Raw genomic sequence first — 18,778 nt, forward strand, 5'->3', positions numbered from 1 at the left:
ATGTCATACAAGCACAGTCTCAGATTTTCTATTCTATTCTATTCTATTCTATTCTATTCTATTCTATTCTATTCTATTCTATTCTATTCTATTCAATGTAGTACCAGATGAGGACAAAAGGGAAAGAAGTTTACCCCACAAGCCTCTGAGGTCATTATTGATGACATGTTCAGAAAAGATGAGCAACAAAATGAAAATCACAAACTTAATAGCACAGGTCCTCCAATAAACATCATCTTATGTATGTGTTGCCCAAGGCAACACCAGCTCACCAATGGAGAATCCTATTTTTGGTGACCATGTTTGTGGGGAACAGAGGAAATCTATGGACAGGCCAAGAGCCAAAACTGTATTTAACACAGCATCAACATGAGCTATTTGTAAGTCTCTGATGAAACCAACATGATCTTCATTATCCAAAAAAAAAAAAAACAAACCCCAAAAAGGTGTTATAGAGTTGGCTCATGGTACTCTCCCTCTCTAAATATGTATCCTATTAGAAGAGTGATTTTCAGGGAAACTCCTTGAGACTGTTGGGGACTGCTATCCCATTCTGAGAAAGTATTTAATTCATTACTGAATTCTGGTAGAGAAAAAAAGATTTATCCAGAAAAAATACTTTTGTGAAGGAAGATTTTAATGTAGGAGCTGAAATAGAAGCTGTTCAGCTTGGAAAAGCCAGTGGTGAGTAAAGACAGTACTGTGGTGTCTTCCCTCTTTTGATGGTGATACTTACAGAGAGAACTCTGCCTTGGTCTCTCTGAAGCCAGTGATTATCAAACTAAGGGCAAGTATAAAGGACTAAGATTATTTTAAAAAATTAAATCATACTGGGTAAGGTTCCAATTAAATTACCACTAGCAGGGATTATGACAGGCTAATGGAGCTATTTTTAAAACATATTAGCAGTTAGTGAATGAGGGAAGGAAACAGCTGATACTTCAAATGACAATATAAACAATGAGAATACTTTTTTGTTCATAAAAATACATAGAGCTAGAACAGCTGTCAAGAGATGATAATTTACACCATTCCTCAAGGCATAATCATATATATCTACACTGTTTCTGACAGAGGGCCTGTCAGCATGTACTTGATCACACCAAGCTGTGAAAATATGACTGTTCTAGACAAATTTCTGAAGTGCTTCTATTCAAACAATGTTTACTCATGTCTGTGCTATACCATAGCTTAAGGTCATTGATCAATATCTTTCCTACCTGGTGGAAAGAGAGCACAACACTGTGCTCTTTGCATTTGTTTTCTTTGCTCTTGAGAGATGTTATCTTACTTCAGAGTACTTGTACTTGAACTGAACAGCCAAAATTTGTTCAAACTACTTTTAAAGGTCAGACTTCTCACAATTCATAGTCAACATTTCTTTGTCAAGAGAAACTAGACTCGACTTTGCAGCTGAGAGATTATGAGTCTCGTTGAAAATGACACGGTAAGTTACAAATTGTAGTATGAGGTTTGCTTTTCCTTTTTCCTTTTCTTAAATTGGTGAATCATGCTCAGTTTTAATAGCATTTTTTGCTTTAATCCTAGTAACAGAAAGTTAAACTGTGGCTAGATATTTAATTTACCGGATTTTAAAAATAGGAGTATTTAATCACTTTTCTTCCCCCCAGTGCCAAGGATGCTAGAGGAGAGCTGTTAAAATTCCCTAGAACGAAAAGAAATAAATTTTGGGGATTTCACAAATTTCGTAAACATTTTTCTCTTTGCTTTAGAAATCCTCCACATCTTACACATCTGAACCTTGGTTCGTTTTCTGTTTTATTTTGTTTTGCTCTGAAGCATGTCCAAAGAAAGGCAGCAGAGCTGGAGAAGGGGCTGGAGCACAAGTCTGATGAGGAACAGCAGAGGGTGTTCATCCTGGAGGAAAGGAGGCTTAGGGGCACCTTATTTCCCTTGACAACTCCCTGAGAGGACTCATAGCCAGGTGGGGATTTGCCTCTTCTCCCAGGGAATAAGAAATAAGACAAGAAGAAATGGTTGCACCAGGGGAGGTTTAGATCAGGAAATATTTCTTCCCTGAAAGAGTTGTCAAGCACTGAAAAAGGCTGCCCAAGGAAGTTCTGGAATCATCATGCATGGAATTGTTCAAAAAGCTTGTAAATGTAGTACTCAGGGACACAGGGACACAGTGGACTTGACACTGTTAGGTTAATGGCTGTACTCAGTGACCCTAGAGGTCTTTTCCAAACGAAATTGTTCTTTGATTTTCAGAACAGGTGTTTGATTTGGTATTTTCATCTTCAAACCGAAAACAATTCCATTATTAAAACAGAAGTTTAAGAAGAACTGACAACACGTTTATAAATGTCCTCAAACAGTCTGAGCAGAAAGATGTTTAGTATAGCAAGACCCAAAGAGTAGGAGTGAGTGAAGTAGAATGTCCAAGAGAAATTCTGTGTCAAGATGATGTTTTATGATGCCAACACTCCTTTTCCAAGTTATGATTGTACACTTTTAAATTATCGTATATAGCTCAGGGAATGGATGGAATTTATATGGCCATATCTGAGTTTCTTACTCCCAATTTGTGTCTTGCTTCTCACTTGGATTGACCCTTTTGTGTGTCCTTGCGCCTGTTGCTGCTTTGAGAGTTCATTTGGTAGCAGGGAAATCGCCCATTCCAGGAAGGGGCTTCTTCGGTTGCACACCCTTCTGAGTACAGGGTCTGCAAGGTTTTGTGCTTCCTGTGGAAAAGTCCTGGGATTCCTGGACATTTGGAGGGAGTGGGTGGCCAGATCCTGACTCAGCAGAACCATGTATGTGCCAAACTGAGGAAGATGGGGAGGGCAAATTCCAGTAATAAGATGAGCTACAGAAAAGTTGTGGAGGTGAAAGGACAGCAATGAGACATCCAGAAATTACCTCACTGCATCCACCATGAGCTAAACTGTGGTCTTGTCAAAAAACTCACTACCAGCATCCCACATTTATTGAGTGGAAGCAAGGAGGCCAAGACCAAACTTAATCTCTTCTTTTGCCCAGCATAGGACTGAAACAGACCTAGGAGGACAGCAAATCAAGATCAAAGCCCATAATGCTGCAATTATTCTATTATCCTGAGTCAAGTAATTAATACTTTGGAAAAGAGTACTAGAAGCCGGTCATGTAGGAAATAGATGCTGCCTGGGCTTAGACAATTTCTGATGTCAGTGGTTCAAGGATTTCCTCAGCTGGAGGCAGCTTTCCATCAGTGACATTCAGTGGCCCCCAGTGGATGTACCCAGCATGGGCTGGTCTAAACCCTGCCTGATTTCATTCAAATATTTTGTTTCCATGGCTCCTACAGTGATTTGTGCCACAGATTGGTAATGGGTTCTCTAGGAAAATGCTTCCTTTGTCTGGTTTAAATCTGATGTTTAAGAGTTTCACATGCCTTTTCCCCAAGAAACAGTGCAAATTCATTCCCTAGTCACTCCTTTTCCTGTCCATTGGAAATTTTACAAATCCCCATCCCCAATTATGTCTTGCTGGTAGAAGAGCTGCTAAGTGTCCTGTCACAGAGACTCCACCCTTTTTCCTTTTCTGATTTGTCTTTTTAGTCATATGGGAGAACCAGAACTGGACTTATTTTTCATAATTGAATATGTGATTCTACACAATTGCAAAATCATCTTTATTTCTTTTCATCTCTTTTCCAATTCATGTAACTGTAGGAATAATATTGCAGCCACAAGACCAAAGAAAAACTTTAGATTAAAACTACAAGTTCTGTTGAAAGACATCATCTGTAAATATTGTATTTTTAATGGGTTATGGTATTTTATTTACCTATTTTGGATGCTTCTGCATATGGAATGGCTCTAACATCCATGATCTGAACAATTATGCTTAACTTACAAAACACAGGTAGGACAATTTCTTCATATATAAATCGACATTATGTTCATTCACATATTCTTCATACTGTGTTTCATTTGTCACTATTGAATGCCATTTCAGCACTCTGTCACTCCATACCATGCAAATTTAAGGATACCTGCCAGAAATTGCTCTGAAAAATGTCTACTATTTTATATAAGGTTTGATAAAGTTGTCATCTCACTGTCCAACTCTCTTCTAGGTCACATATGAGAGGATCAATATTAATTCTTGAGAGAACTTGCTGACAATGTCCTTCCATGGTGAAACATCCCAACTTATTCCTACCATTTATTTCTCAACATTTAGCTGGTTGTTAGTCAACTTTACACTCCCATGACAATTTAATTTCTTTAAGAGTCTCTCACATTAGATCTCGTAAAAAGCTTTTTGTAATTCCAAGTGTGATATATGACTGACTCACCTCACACATGCAATTGCTTCAGAGTAAACCAGTAATGCTGGTGATGCACAGTTTCCTACAAAACCAGAACTGTTTCTTCCTGAGTCTGTCTCTGCTATCTGCAGGTTCTCTCTTTTATTGCTGTAGTCATACATTTACCCAGCACTGCAATCAGACTTAGTGGTCGTTAGATTTCTGGTCCACTCCTGGAAACCCAAGGAGAAGCTGGGACCACACTTGGCACCATCCAGTCCTTCTCTGCCAGGGTATTTTTGACCAGAAGTTCCACACTGCTGGTGCTATCTCAGCTATTTCACACCTTGTTATTTCCAAGCTCAACCTGAAGATTTTTCACTCTTCAACCTCTCATTCAAAACAGTTTTCTGAGAAAACCAAAATTTTATTCTCAGCCAACCCTATTGACTTTTCATGTGCCAAAAATGGAGCAATGCAATACTTCACAGCTATAAGTATTTTACTAGAGCATTTTTTTACTTTTTTTTGTCTGTAAATTCCACAGCTTCCTTGGCATGGTGTCAGCTTCCAGAAGAAATGAAAATACACTGATTATTTTGTTTGATGTCTTTAGGTAGTTCTTCTGTTTGTCTGCCCTATAGTGGTTTTATGTCTAATTTCTTAAAAATTCATTGGTGTCTCTACATTTCATTTGTGCTTGACTACTGTATTAAAAAATTACTTGTCTTACAACTGGATAACTATAATTCTGCTGTGGAACCCAGTTAATTTTTTTGTCTGTGTGCATGTGTTTTCTTGACAGTTCACATTCATCTACCATAAATGTTTACTTGGTTTAGTAAATAGCATATCCACGATGTTTGCAAATTATTTATATTTTGACCTATTTTTCCCAAGCTCCCTCTAACAAGTTTCATTAGTTTTATGTTGATCAGTGCACCCACTCCCAGGCCATTTAAATAAAATAATAATTCATCAGGGGTGTTCTTCCCCTCCTGTAAGAATACTGCTCTTGAGCACTTTCCAGCAAGTTCTAAAGGTGTCTGAGGCTTATGGATTGAGGCAGATTGCTTGGATTTTCTACAGCTAATCTGACATTGATTTTCTTCTTACCAGTTCTCTGACAAGTTCATTCAAGAGGTAATAACTTGCAATGTCTAAAATTTCCGTCCCTGTGTCGTAATCCAATACGATATATTCATTGTTAATCAGGTGACACAGGAACAACTGGCGTATCCCATTGCTAGAGCATTTTCTCAAAAATATGAAACTCCATGAGAAGTAAATAATTCTTTATGTGGTCTGATATAATTTGTCATACTCACTGCTTTGTCTGCATCAAAGCTAGCTATCTTTTCAGTGAATCAGTGTGTAGTTTTAGAAGAGGTTACGAGAATAACTAGGATCTCAGAGGATCTGAGTAAAAGTGGAGTCATCATGAAACCATTAGGATAGGTCTCAGGCTGCTCAGAGCTGGTAGACTGCGTGAATTCTTGGAGCAGTTACTCTCCATCATGTTAAGAAACGCACTAGAGAGAAGTATTTCATATTGATAATAGCAAGTCCCAGTGGATTAATATCCTATCCCTGAACAGGAGAGGACTAACATTTCGACTGTAGTACTTCCCATTCAACTACAACAGAGAAAGGAACATGCTAAGAAAAAGCAGAGGTGCTGCTGATGAAAATGAAAAAAAAAAGCAAAAATATAAAAAAAACCTGTGTACAGTAGAATAATGCAGGCAAACATTTTAAAATTTTTTTACCATGAAAAAACATTCCTAAAACACAAAGTATTCTCGAGCTTCAATAACACTTTGCTTAGTAGTCCAAAGCTACTGAAGAACTACTATTTTTTTTCAAATTTTGAGCACTTCAGCACTTGGCAGCTGTTTAAATCAAATAGGAAGGAAATGAGTAGTTTCGAAAAGGGTACTTCTGAGCTGAGTGCCTGATGAGGAGAACCACACTGCAATAGTTATGACTATGCATGGCCAAGGAGCTATGTTTACTCTGCTGCTTACATGGGTATTTGATGTGCAAGTCTCCAAGTTATTGCAGGTGAAAACCAGAAAGCCAACCTCATGCAAAGCTGTGGGACTACATGAAGACTCTAGCAACCTTCTAGAAATAGCGTTGCAATATCACTTTTTGGGATGCTTACTAGGATAAGCACAATGCAAGGCTGAGACTATAGTGGGTTTTTTTGACCAGGTAACCATAGCATAGCCATACTTGACCAACAGAAAATTATGAGAGGGTTCCCTTCAGGCCTTGGATGGTTTATTCCCATTTCTGTGAACTGATCATTCACTTTTTATGTATTGGTCTTCTTAATCATTGACTTGTTTGGCTAAAATCACAGAAAGTTGGAAGGGACCTTAAAAACCATCTGGTCCCAACCCCTCTGCTGTGGGCAGGGACACCTTCCACTAGACCAGGCTGCTCAGAGCTTTGTCCAGCCTGGCCTTGAACACTTTCAGGGATGGGGCATCCACAGCTTCCCTGGGCAGCCTGTGCCAGGGCCTCACCTGGCAAAAGCCCCACAAAAAATATCTTCTTAATATCCAATCTACTCTCTTTCAGTTTGAAGACATTCCCCCTTGTCCAGTCACTCTATGCCATTGTGAATAGTCCCTCTCCATCCTTGTGAGCTCCTTCAGGAGCTGGAAGGCCCCAATGAGGTTGCCTCAAAGGCTTCTCTTCTCCAGGCTGAACAATCCCCATTCTCTCAGCCTTCCCTCATAGCAGAGGTGCTCCATCCCTCTGATCACCTTGGTGCCTCCTCTGGACTCTCTCCAGCAGCTCCATGTCCTTCCTGTGCTGGGACCCCAGGGCTGGAGGCAGCTCTGCAGGTGGGGTCTCAGCAGAGCGGGGCAGAGGGGCAGAATCCCCTCCCTGCCCTGCTGCCCAGGGGCTCTGGGTGCAGCCCAGGACACACTTGGCTCTCTGGGCTGCATCTAAATGATGGAGGGACTTTCTTAGCACTGCAATAAAAATCTGTGTAATAATGAGAGTAATTTATTGTCACTGAAAGAAGGAATAAGCACAGTGTTAATATTTCCTACTGTAACATTCTGCAAGTGTGTTTGCTGGTCACAAAAGACCATCTTTGCTCACAGAAGTTTACATTATTTTCTTCTGAGGGCCTCATGGCATTTGAAGGCTAATTTGGAGTAATGATTATAGCTGGAACCACTTTTCAAACAGAGGCAAAGTGAGGCAAAGTTTAATAAAAGTTTTGAAGCAAGAGCAATTCTGGACATGAATCTGCAGTTGGAGTTTGAAGCCTGTTTGATGACAGGATCAACTAGTTTAAAGTCTTGATTCTCTTGCTTTGTGGGGTTTTTCTCTTGAACACCCAAAATGAAGACGGATATTTGTGATATCCAATATAACATATTGGCATAATATGTGCTAATAGTATCTAGACAGTTGATTTTACAATTGTGAGGATTAGCAGTCCATAATTAATATAGCTACTTGAGAAGCAGACAAACAGGGGTCCAAATTTCAAAAAAGGAAAAAGTGACATAACCCATTTTCCAAGTCATCAACATCAGGGTTACATGGTTTGTGTGGAAAACAAACTGAAAAAGAGTTCTTATGGTATAAACTGTAGGAACAGATGATGCAAATTTCATAACACAGAGAGGAACAAGAGAAAAGTTATTGTAATGTATTTCATGCAGTCTGGAAAAGAGAAAGTCAGACAGAGACCATGCTTTATGGACATGAGCAGGAGGAAGCAACATATCCTACCCTGTGCAAGCCTGAATAATATTTCACCTGTATTTTCTTAAGAAAATTTAGCCAGGACTCCAAGCATAAAATTACTCTTCAATATTTTCATTACTGATTTCATGACACAGTTTCTGAAAGTTGTTACTAGTTGAAATACATAGCACTAACATAAGTGCCTTGATTTTACTTAGCACCTAGTAGGGCACGTCTGCTTGCTTAATCTTGAATGGGAGAAAATCAATTTCATGGAAAAATCTATGGAAATATATGGGAAGTAGCTGGAAAAAATTTCACTTCAGGCAGAAACAAACAAATTACCTAAGAGGTTCACTGGAGATCTCAAAATTATATATTGGTAAGAAACCAACAAAAAAAGAAAGCCCCAAAGAAAACCAATGAAAAAAGAACTACCACACAAACATCTAAACACATTTATTACAAGAGTGTTTATAGTGAACTGATTCAGAAATCAATTTGGAGGAAGGTCTGTGAAAAATAATATGCCAAACTGGGGTGAGTTCTGTAAACTGTAATTCCTCTCACCATGCTGATTAACTGCTAGTGGAGTAAAAGGAAGTGGGAATAAGGTTCTTCAAGATCACTTAAGACATGTTCATGAAACATAACTCATGGGCAACGGGGATGTAGTGTCACAATGACAAATTCAGAAAATAGTACTACAAAATAGTAGAGTAGAAATAAGTATTGATAGACTTGCATTGTATTGCAGAAAGGCTATGAGACAGTCCTACAAAAAATAAGGAAAAAGGTCTGTTAAAAGTTTCATGTTGTGCATGTGAAGGTTCTTGATTCTTTGAGTCATAGAACCAGAGAATTATTTGGGTTGGAAGGGACCTTACAGACCATCTCATTCCAACCCCCTGCCATGGACAGGGACAAGTTCCACTAGACCAGGTTGCTCAAAGCCTCAACCAGCCTGGTCTTGAAGCACTTACAGTGATAGGGCATCCACAACTTCTCTTGGCAACCTGTTCCAGCACCTCATTGCCCTCACAGTAAAGAACTTCTTCCTATTATGTGATCTGAGTCTGCCCTCTGACAGTTTAAAGCCATTCCCCCTTGCTCTGTCACTATCCTTGTCAGAAGTCCCTCTCTGACCTTTGTGTAGCTTTCTTCAGTTTTTGGAAGGAACATCTTGCTGGAGCATTCTCTTGCTCAGATGGAATAATCTCAACTCTCTCAGCCTGTCTTCATAATCAAAACTCAATAGAACACAACATCTCATCAAACTACCAACAAGTAAATCTGTAGGAAGTACCACAAGGCACCTGCTGCAGCCCAGTTCACCATGACATTACCATCACTGGCTCTGGAGGATATAATGACAGTGAATAATCACTTTCTTAGCAAGTCAAATTTCAGAGTAGTTTCAAAAATATTACAAATTGATTTGAACTCAATTTCCATTATGCCAAGTGTAATGCTCTGAACCAAGCATCAAAAGGTTCTAAGTAAACATTAGGAGGCAAAAATCTTAATACTTTGCAGCAAGGAATTGAATAATGCGTTTTAATGGTATGGCATCTTCAGGCTTCTGTATGTTTGACAACTGAAGCTCATATCAATGCTGTGAAGAGCCTAGACAGCTCTACTAAACACCCAGATCTTCTCCAGCACAACCTTCACTTCTGGTGTGGTCTGTCTTAGTATCAGCTCCAAGAGCAAGCTAGAGCCTGCTCCCTGAAGAGATCAAAGAATTTTGTGCTTGTCTTTTCACACTGTGATACAAATGCATCATGTGAAGCAAAGAGGAGCAAAACGATATTAGACTCAGATAGTTTGGACTCTGATAATTTTTTTTCATATCTTGGTACAACCTTCCATAAACTTTGCTTTTTAATGCCATTTTTCATATGTTCTGCTAAGCAGATGATTTATAATGCATTCCTATGAATAATAGAAAAAAATATTTCCATGTTTTATATGGAAGAAAATGCTAACTATATTAACTTATAGCTAATATAATAATATACTTAACTTTGTTTGGCAGCATCACAGAGGAGATGAGATGGAAAGAGCAGTGTAACCATATCTGAAAATCTTCTGTCCCAAGTACAGCACCTTTTTAAAATGCAGACTAGTCAAAATACATCTCGATAAAAGAAGAAAAAGTGCTATCACTCCCTCAAATCTAGATACCAATGGCCATAATTTAGTGGTAAACTTCTGCAGCATCTCTTGCTGACAAATGACACGTCTCATTATCTTTCTCTAAAACAGAAAAGACATTTTCCTACAGCACAACCTATTCTGACAAGGAAAAAGATGAAGGGTCTTACAGAATCCTGAACATTGCTTTAAGGTCCTCATAGCCAAGAAACTGTGTCCTTAAGCTTTAATAAAGTGTAAGAAAATAAATTCACTACTTTCAATCAGTTATGCATGAAGATTTACTATGTAAAACCCCCATATTTTTCATAAAATAATAGAACATTTTGGGTTGAAAGGGAACTTTGGAATTCATCTAATTCAACTCCTCTCTAATAAGCAGGGATATTGAGTTGATCAGGTTGCTCAGAATCCCATCCAAACTCCATCTGAATGTTTCCATGAATGTGCCATCTACTACCAAATTGGAAGAGTTTTCTTATAGAGAGGAAGGAGCTAACAGTGTGGTACACCTTAGTTCAAAAGCTGTAGGTTTTTGTTGAGTCATTTTTCACAATGAATGTAAGCAAAATCAGAATTTTAACCTTTATGTACCAAAAGACTGGGCAGAAGCTCCACATGGGTTTCATCAGGCTGTTGAAGCCTTTAGGTCTTTTTAAAAATTCACTCTTTTTAAAAATGCACCCTTTTTCAGCCCAGTGGTTACACACTGTGAAGTTCTGGTAAGATAAATCACCGAGTTGCTTTCTCAGCATTGTATCCAGAGATTGCTTTTAAAGGTATCCTTTTTCATGTGTGTGTGCATAGACAGGGACACACCATGCACACACTTACATGCACAAAGATCTCCCTTGGGGCAAAGATCTCACCAGGGGCTGTCTAGCAGAGATTTCATACATATGCTCAAGGTGAGGGAAGGCTCTGAGGGAGAGATGGCTAATGACAGCAGAAGCATCTAATATAGTTTCATGACATAAAGATGGCAAGAATTTGGACTCAAGACATTGCTCTGTTATCCTGCAGCACTGACTAAGAGAAATAAATCCAGTGTTGAAAATGGAGAGACTCTGGCTTATAGAGGAGACTAATTTTTGAGAGCTATGGAGGGTGTGAGGTTACGTGACGGAGCAGCACCTTCCTTTTTCAGCGGCTCTCCAGCTGGCTGTTCTGCCTCTCTTCCTTTTGGTATGAAAGTACGGGGACAGGAAGAGATAGGCCTTATTCCACAGTTGCATGGGAGACCAGAGACACCTATCAGCTTTATGTCATTTTGTTGTGAGAGCAGGCTGAAACTCTTTACTCCCCAACTACATTTCCCCATCAGGGAGCCTGCTAAAGTGTGGAGGGAGAAAGGACCCACAGAGCTGTTTTTCCACCACTGGCACAGGTCTGGTTAGAGGGACAAGGACTACACAGGGAGGCTTGGAAAGTGGGAAAGCATAACACCTGGGGTGGTCATCAGGAAAGCAACAGGCTGAGGAGGGAATGAGAGATAAGGGGGAAAGCAGAGTCAAGTCATGTCTGCCTGGGAAGGCACTGGTGACACAGAGTTGACCTTCCTGATGGCAAAAGGAAAATTGCCAGTTAATAGCCTGGATCTGTCATGGTTTTACCTCAGAATAAATGGACCCCAAGCAGCCTCTCCCAAGCCTCACCTGGCAAGGGAGAGGAAATCACGAGAGTAAAAGTGAGAAAAGTCATGGCTTGTGATAAAGACAGCTGGTAAAAGCAAAAGCTGCACATGCAAGGAAAGTGAAAAATTGAATTAATTCATGTTTGGGCAGTTGCTCAGCTATCCCCAGGAGAGCAGGGCCCCATCACATGTAATGGTGACTTGGGAGGACAAAGCCTATCACTCCAAAATATCAACCCCCTTCCTCCTTCTTCCCCCTTTACATACTGAGCATGATGCCATATAATCTGGAATATCCCTTTGGTCATTTGTGGTCCACTTTCCTGCCTGTGTCCCCTCCCAGCTCCTTGTGCACACCCAACCTACTTGCTGGTGGACTGCATGGAGAGAGAGATGGAAAAGGCCTTTTCTGTCCTCAAGCCCTGCTCAGCAGCAATGAAAACATCCCTGTGTTTTCAGCACAAATCCAGAGCATAGTTCCATACAAGCTAATATGGGGAAAAAAAAGCCACTATCCCAATCAAAACCAGCACAAATGAGCACATAATTGCCTCTCACAAATGAGCACATAATTGCCTCGCACAAATGAGCACATAATTGCCTTTGAATTTTGAACTTGGAAAAAAATATGGGAGTTCCTTGGAAGCCTACTACCTCTATGCAATTTGTTCAGAGCAGTTTTCCAGCAGAAGCTCCTGAGTGATGGCAATCACCTTGGTCTTGCAATTGTGCTGTTTATCAATCACCCTATCTTAAGTGATGCATACACATTTTGAGTGCACAAGATGTGCCCAGGATTCAGTCTTTCTTTTAGGTCTTACAGGTGTCTGTGATAATTGAGTACAACTATGAAAAAATAACTTTGCCTTGAACCAAAGATAAAAGTTCCAGTGCAGGTAAAATTCCGGGTCAAAGAAATACAGCAGAAGTGCCAGCACATTCTGAGTTGATTCAGAAGAAACAATGGACACACATTTTACTCAGAATACACATGAATAGAAAAAATATATTAATAGATTGAGAAAACTTTTGCCATTTGTCCAACTGATGAGTCACTACTAATCTGTAAACTCTAACTCTGATAACAGCGTGATGCATACTGCTTTCTCCTAGATCATGAGTCAGTGAGAGAAACAGATAGACCACAAAGTCACATCAGCAGAGAAAAATTCAACAAGCACAAGAAACAAACACATCTGTGCCTTTCTGAAAATGCCAGCAAATGTCATCAATGAAAATGCCAGGAAATGTCATCAATATGCACTAAACTCCCACCAGGAAACCCCTGGACATGGAGGTCTAAAGGCTGCTGCCATGTTTGTGGTACAGATCTGCTGCACCTCACAGTGGCTCAGTGGCACAGCAGGAGCCCTGGCAGGGCAGGAGGGCGGGTTGCAGGACAGTGGGCAGCACTGGCCTCACACCTCTCCAGAGCAGAGCCCAAAATCTAGTGTTAGGGCGACTCCAGTTTAATTTTCCACCTCATGCTAGGGGTTCCTGGTGATGGTTTTAAGTAGAAGTGTTGCAGGTTACTGTATGCTAAATTTAATGTTTGGGATTTTTTTAAAGAAGAGATTTTTAAACAATGAATTCTTGACAAGTGTCTACAGCTATTGAGTAATTTCAAAATGTGACACACTCTTTGTGCAAAACAATTGGTCTCTTCTTTTGATCTTAGAATAATTATTATTGGGACACATATATGATTAGAGCTATTCTTTAGGAAGACAGTGAGAAGAAACATGGTTTGGGCATTCATTCCTAGAATAATCTCTCCATGATTTTTTTAAACAGTATAGTCTTGTAACATCAAACCTGTACCCACAGTGACAATTTTTGGTAATTTATGTTTGTGACCTGGTGGCCCAGAACACTTAAGCTTTCTTGGTTACACAACCAAGTTATTTCTTACACAGAGAACAATCCTTCTTCTTTCTTGATTGTTCTTTCTTAGAATATTTCTATACAAAGCAGATTTGATGGTTTCTTTTTCCTCTTAAATGAGCTGCTATTACAAATCCTGTCTAGCAGTACCCCTGTTAGTCTATTTGAGATGCATTTATGGAAGTCTGTAAAAAAATTCATTTTTCATGCTGGGGGCAGCTGTAGAGATCTGGGACAGGGGAAAAATCTTTAACTGATTAAATTGGTAAAGAAAGCAAGCATATTTCTGTAAAGGAAAAGAATTGGTATAAAGTTGATAGTAATAAGGTGAATGCTAAGACTTGGCAGGGGCTTGGAATGAGATGAGCTTTAAGGTCCCTTCCAATCCAGACCATTCTATGCTTCTATGATTTTTTAATACATTGCTGATGTCTCTCTCTAGCTGTGGGACAGAAAACGTTCAGGAGGCTGTCAATAGACGGTGTGAGTGGGATTTTTAGCCATGTTAGCACAAGGCAGTGGCTGGTTATCCACAGGAAGCCTTGAGAAACAGAACAAGGATTTGGTTGGGACTAAAAGGCACTGGGAGAAGAAAACAGGTCTGTTAGTTGTCAGAACACAGACAGGAGATGAGTTTGTGCTTACAGGTGAGATACAGTTCAAAATGAGAAGAGAACATCAGATGAACTTCTGCAGGAAAGGAAGGATTTTGTCATCAAGAAAGTCGCATGTCACCATGGACAAGTTAATATCCTTTGATAATATACAGCACTTACTAAGGTATCTTTGTGTGTCATTGACTTTTCTGTGGACATGCTGCCTGGAAATGAAAATTGAAGTTAACATGAAAAGGTATTTGCATCATTTACAGCAAAAAGGGTTCTTGCAATCTCCTGTAAATGTCATTTCTGCGTAACAGATTTTTGACTCATATTTGGCCAGTATATGGTCTCTCTAATATTCAGGATACTTCTTTTTTTCTGGACAGTGATCCTTATATAGATACTCAATAATTTAATTATTCCAATTTGATGATATATTCTTGACAATTAAATATCTTCAATGCAGTTTTTACTGGTGTTTCTACCTTTCAGAATGATGTATGTAATTTCCTTTCTTGGATTTCCTGCCTTTGAATTCTCCCCAGTTTAACTATATTTCACATATTTCACATGTGCATTTTACATTTTTACAGGGTCAAAATCTTCTCAGTACTGCCCATTGACAGGACAGGATACACTGGGCAAAAATTAAAACATGGTATCTCATCTGAACACACAGACCCCACTTCTGTCAGGGTTGCCCAGAAAGATTGTGGCATCTGCATCCATAGAGGTATTCAAAATCCTACAGGACATGATCACTGGCAACCTGCCCTAGATGACCCTGCTTGATTGGGGGACTGGACTATAAAATACCAAAAAGTAACTTTCAGCCAAAACCATTCTGTGAATCCATGAGATTCCATCTGAAACTCTGAACCACGTTATAATATACTGATAATACATATCCATGTCATTAGTGTCTCACAGGAGTGAACAGCTTCTACAGACATATGTTGATATAATGTTGGGAAGGCTGTGTCTGCGGCTTTTACCCATATCTTTGGGTAGTTACCTTTGAGATTTTTAGTCCACATCTGGGAGATATGGAAGAGATAACTGATAGTTCAAGTCCCACTGGTATCTAAGTTACTTGGTCATCATTAGATGTGTGGTAATCTTTGTTCAGGTCATCTACCAGAAGTTTTGCTTTTGGAGCTTTGGGCATACCTATCTCTTTACCCCTTACTTTTAGTTAACATCTCATAAGTTTCAATTGTTATTTATTTATCAGCTCTGAGAGTTTTTGTGCTTGGTTTCTTCAGAGAAAGGCATATCCTCTTACAGCTTAGGAATGTGAAAATGGATATGTCTCCTCCCCTGTTCTTATTTTCTTCTTTACAATTTTTTAGAATTTACCACCCTGCAGGAGCTGACTCACTGCTGGGTATCTTTTGCTGAACAAGAGTTCACAGAGAGTGTGTATTTTAGGGTTTCTTCCTCCCCTCAAATTTACCTTTTCTTGAGCAGTTTTTTAAAGTCTAGTTCTTGCTATTCCTATGTCTTTAGATACAACACTTTATTTTATGACTTGTGTTTTGGGGTGATATTTTGGTGGGGGAGGGCAAAGGGGATTGTGTGGGTTGAGTTTTTTATTTGTTTATTTTTATTAATAATGACAAATGGATAGCATGTTTTTGCATTAATTCTATTTACTCTTACACTTACCCTAAGAGACATTTTTTTGGTGGTACCTCATGAGTATAATAAAGTTTCTAAGCATGGGACTACCTGAACCCAGGCCATGAGGCCCAGACACAGCAAAACTGCTATCCCTGTGGATTTCTAAAACCTGGCTAAATCCTGAGCAGCCTGGTGCAATTTGCAAGTTAGCTGGACTACGTGGCATCCAGAGGTGCCTTTACTTTAATCTTTCTCTGAGTCTGTCCTTTCAAGCTGTTCTCTGCATCATGAGCATCACTCTAACAGGGAAAGCCATGACTTAAAATTCTAGGATCTGCCTATTAAATTAAAAATACCCCAGCAAATATTATGGAAATGAAAAAATAATAATAAAAATTGGCAGCTATTATCTACAATGTTTGTTACTTGTAAATAGAAACTACAATTCTGTGTGTGTTTTATCAGATAACATCAAGATGATAAACTTTTCTTAAACACTTCTATTTTTTTCTGTGTTTGATTTTCTCAGCAAATACCAGAATATTTAATAAAACGATTAGTTTTTTTTTATTTAATAAAATGATTAGTTTTTAATAAAACTATTAGTTTTGCAAACTAGCTCATCTCAGTAGGAAAATAATCCTAGTATATCCGGTAGTATATCAATCACCCTTTGTTTAGATTCAGATTTTGTCTGGTCTTGATATCAGATAAGTTTCCCAGAAGCTGTCTTTGGCTTTGGTTTTTGTGTTTAAATCTCCTCAAATGAGCACTAAGAGCTATAAAAACTAAGTCTGTAAAAAAAGTTTTCTTACAGTAAGAGACAAATGCAAGCTGTTTGTAAGATGTGAGCCTAATGCTTTGGATCAATTTGTAAACTCTGCAAATTTTAAACAGTATTCACATGTTGATCATTCTAGGACAAATATTTTAACAAATGCTCCTTAAAGACATTTCTGGAAGCTTTCAATATTTAAAGGCATGACTAAAGATAGAACTCAATTTCTCTTCACTGGAGCAGAAATCAGGACTGACACGGGAACATAAGGTGTTGTCTAGCACAGCTGATGTATAAAATGGGACACAGGGAGAATTTAAATGATGAGTCAAGATTTTGAAATAGAAAACACCTGGCATTTCTACCCTGGAGATACTTCAGCTCTGTTAGAACCTCGCCTTTAGAAAAAAATGTCCACAAGTGCTGGGAGTGGCAACTCTGTGCAGATCTCCCTGCTGTCCCAGGCTTGGACACACTTGGCAGCTGCAGGCTGAACTCATGCCTAAACCTCATCCTGACATAGAGATGGCACACACTAAGGGTCTCAGCTCCTTGTAGGTGATAGATGGGATGGCAGATTATTAAAGCCAGAACCATGATAATAGGAAATTCTTTCCTTTAACCACTTTTATATAAAATGCCTACTATTGCCTGCTAGGATTGGTTTGGGTAACAAGTACCTCTCTTTCATTCTCTTCCAAATGAAACTGCTGTAAGGTAGAGCCATAGTTCTTCATTGCTGTCTTTTGGGAGATGGATGCAAACTTTATTCTTTATACAGATATATGGCTTCACCAGGAGGCACAGGAAGAACCTCTATCAAGTTTTCAAATGGTTGAATGAATATTTTTCTGGAGAAGGAGTTTTGCTTTCCACTGGGAGAGGGGAAAGTAGACCCACATTTTTAGGTCCCCTAGCTACTGCTTCAAAACTCAACCTGGTGTTTTAAACAATATGACAGAAGAAATATCTCCTGCTCATACGTGGGTTGTAGGTAGTGAGCATCCACTTAAATGAGGTCTTCCCTTTCAGCTCTCTCTCAGAAGTCTTGGAAATGTGACTCTCTTTTCTGCTGGATAGTGATGCCAGGTCCCATCCTGCTGTGCATAGCACCATGGGGTGTCTAGCCCATGGCATGAAGAAAGAACAGGACAGGAAAGAGCTGTGACAATGCTTCTTGCCATTCCTCTCCAGTTTTATTGAAGCATATGAAGACAGAGAGCCTGGCAATCATGTCTGTGAAGGGCACTACTTTTCCTTCTGGCACTCGATGACAGAAAGATATGTTACTGCAATCCTGGAAAGGGATTGCACTAACGTATCTTGCAGTAACATATCTGCAATAACATGCTCCCTCTGAGTAGTGCAGTGAGGCTCTTAATCAATGACAGCTTTAATGAACACCCAAAGCATTTCTCCACCTCCCAGCGTAAAATCAATTTCTACTAGATAAGCAAGACTGAGAAGAAAACAATAAAATGGTGTAGCACTTTTACAACCCTGTACCTTAACATATGCCAAGATGCAACATGAACTAGAATGAAAATTAACAAGCAATATTCACAATATTTTGTGAGTTCTTTCTAGAGGAATTAGAAATACAATACACAGACCTCACACAGTGTATGTCTGCAAAACATATGAGAGCACATTTCACTCAAGCAGCATTGACTGGACAGTTTCCTTTTTATTTCATGGTAGATCTGACCATGTGGATGGGACACAGTTGCTTGGAAGCTCATTTATATGCTTTGTTTAATATCCGTGCATCAATTCTAAACTACACTTACCCTAAAGAGTAGCTTTCATGAGACAACATCCTCAGATGTCATAGATATCTATCTATATCCATGATGCCTTTACTTGCTAGTTGTTAAGTTCTGAAAATTAGACCTACATATCTATCTGCCTGTGACCAGGTGAAAAGCCTTTCTCAAAGCATAATATGTAGCATCTATTACTTCTTTTCCTCCTTCTTCCCTCAATGAAAAAAAGACAAGTGGTTTTTTTTTGTATGAGATCTCTGTTGCTAACACTGTTTGAGAAGGAAGGACATAGCAAATGCAGACTAAAGAAACAGACTTTGTTAGATTCCAGGTAAAGTCCTGCCTTAATTCTTTGTTTGA

This window comes from Agelaius tricolor, unplaced genomic scaffold (assembly GCF_023055355.1).
Source record: "Agelaius tricolor isolate 1412-34295 unplaced genomic scaffold, bAgeTri1.0.p SCAF_27, whole genome shotgun sequence".
NCBI classification, from domain to species: Eukaryota; Metazoa; Chordata; class Aves; order Passeriformes; family Icteridae; genus Agelaius; species Agelaius tricolor.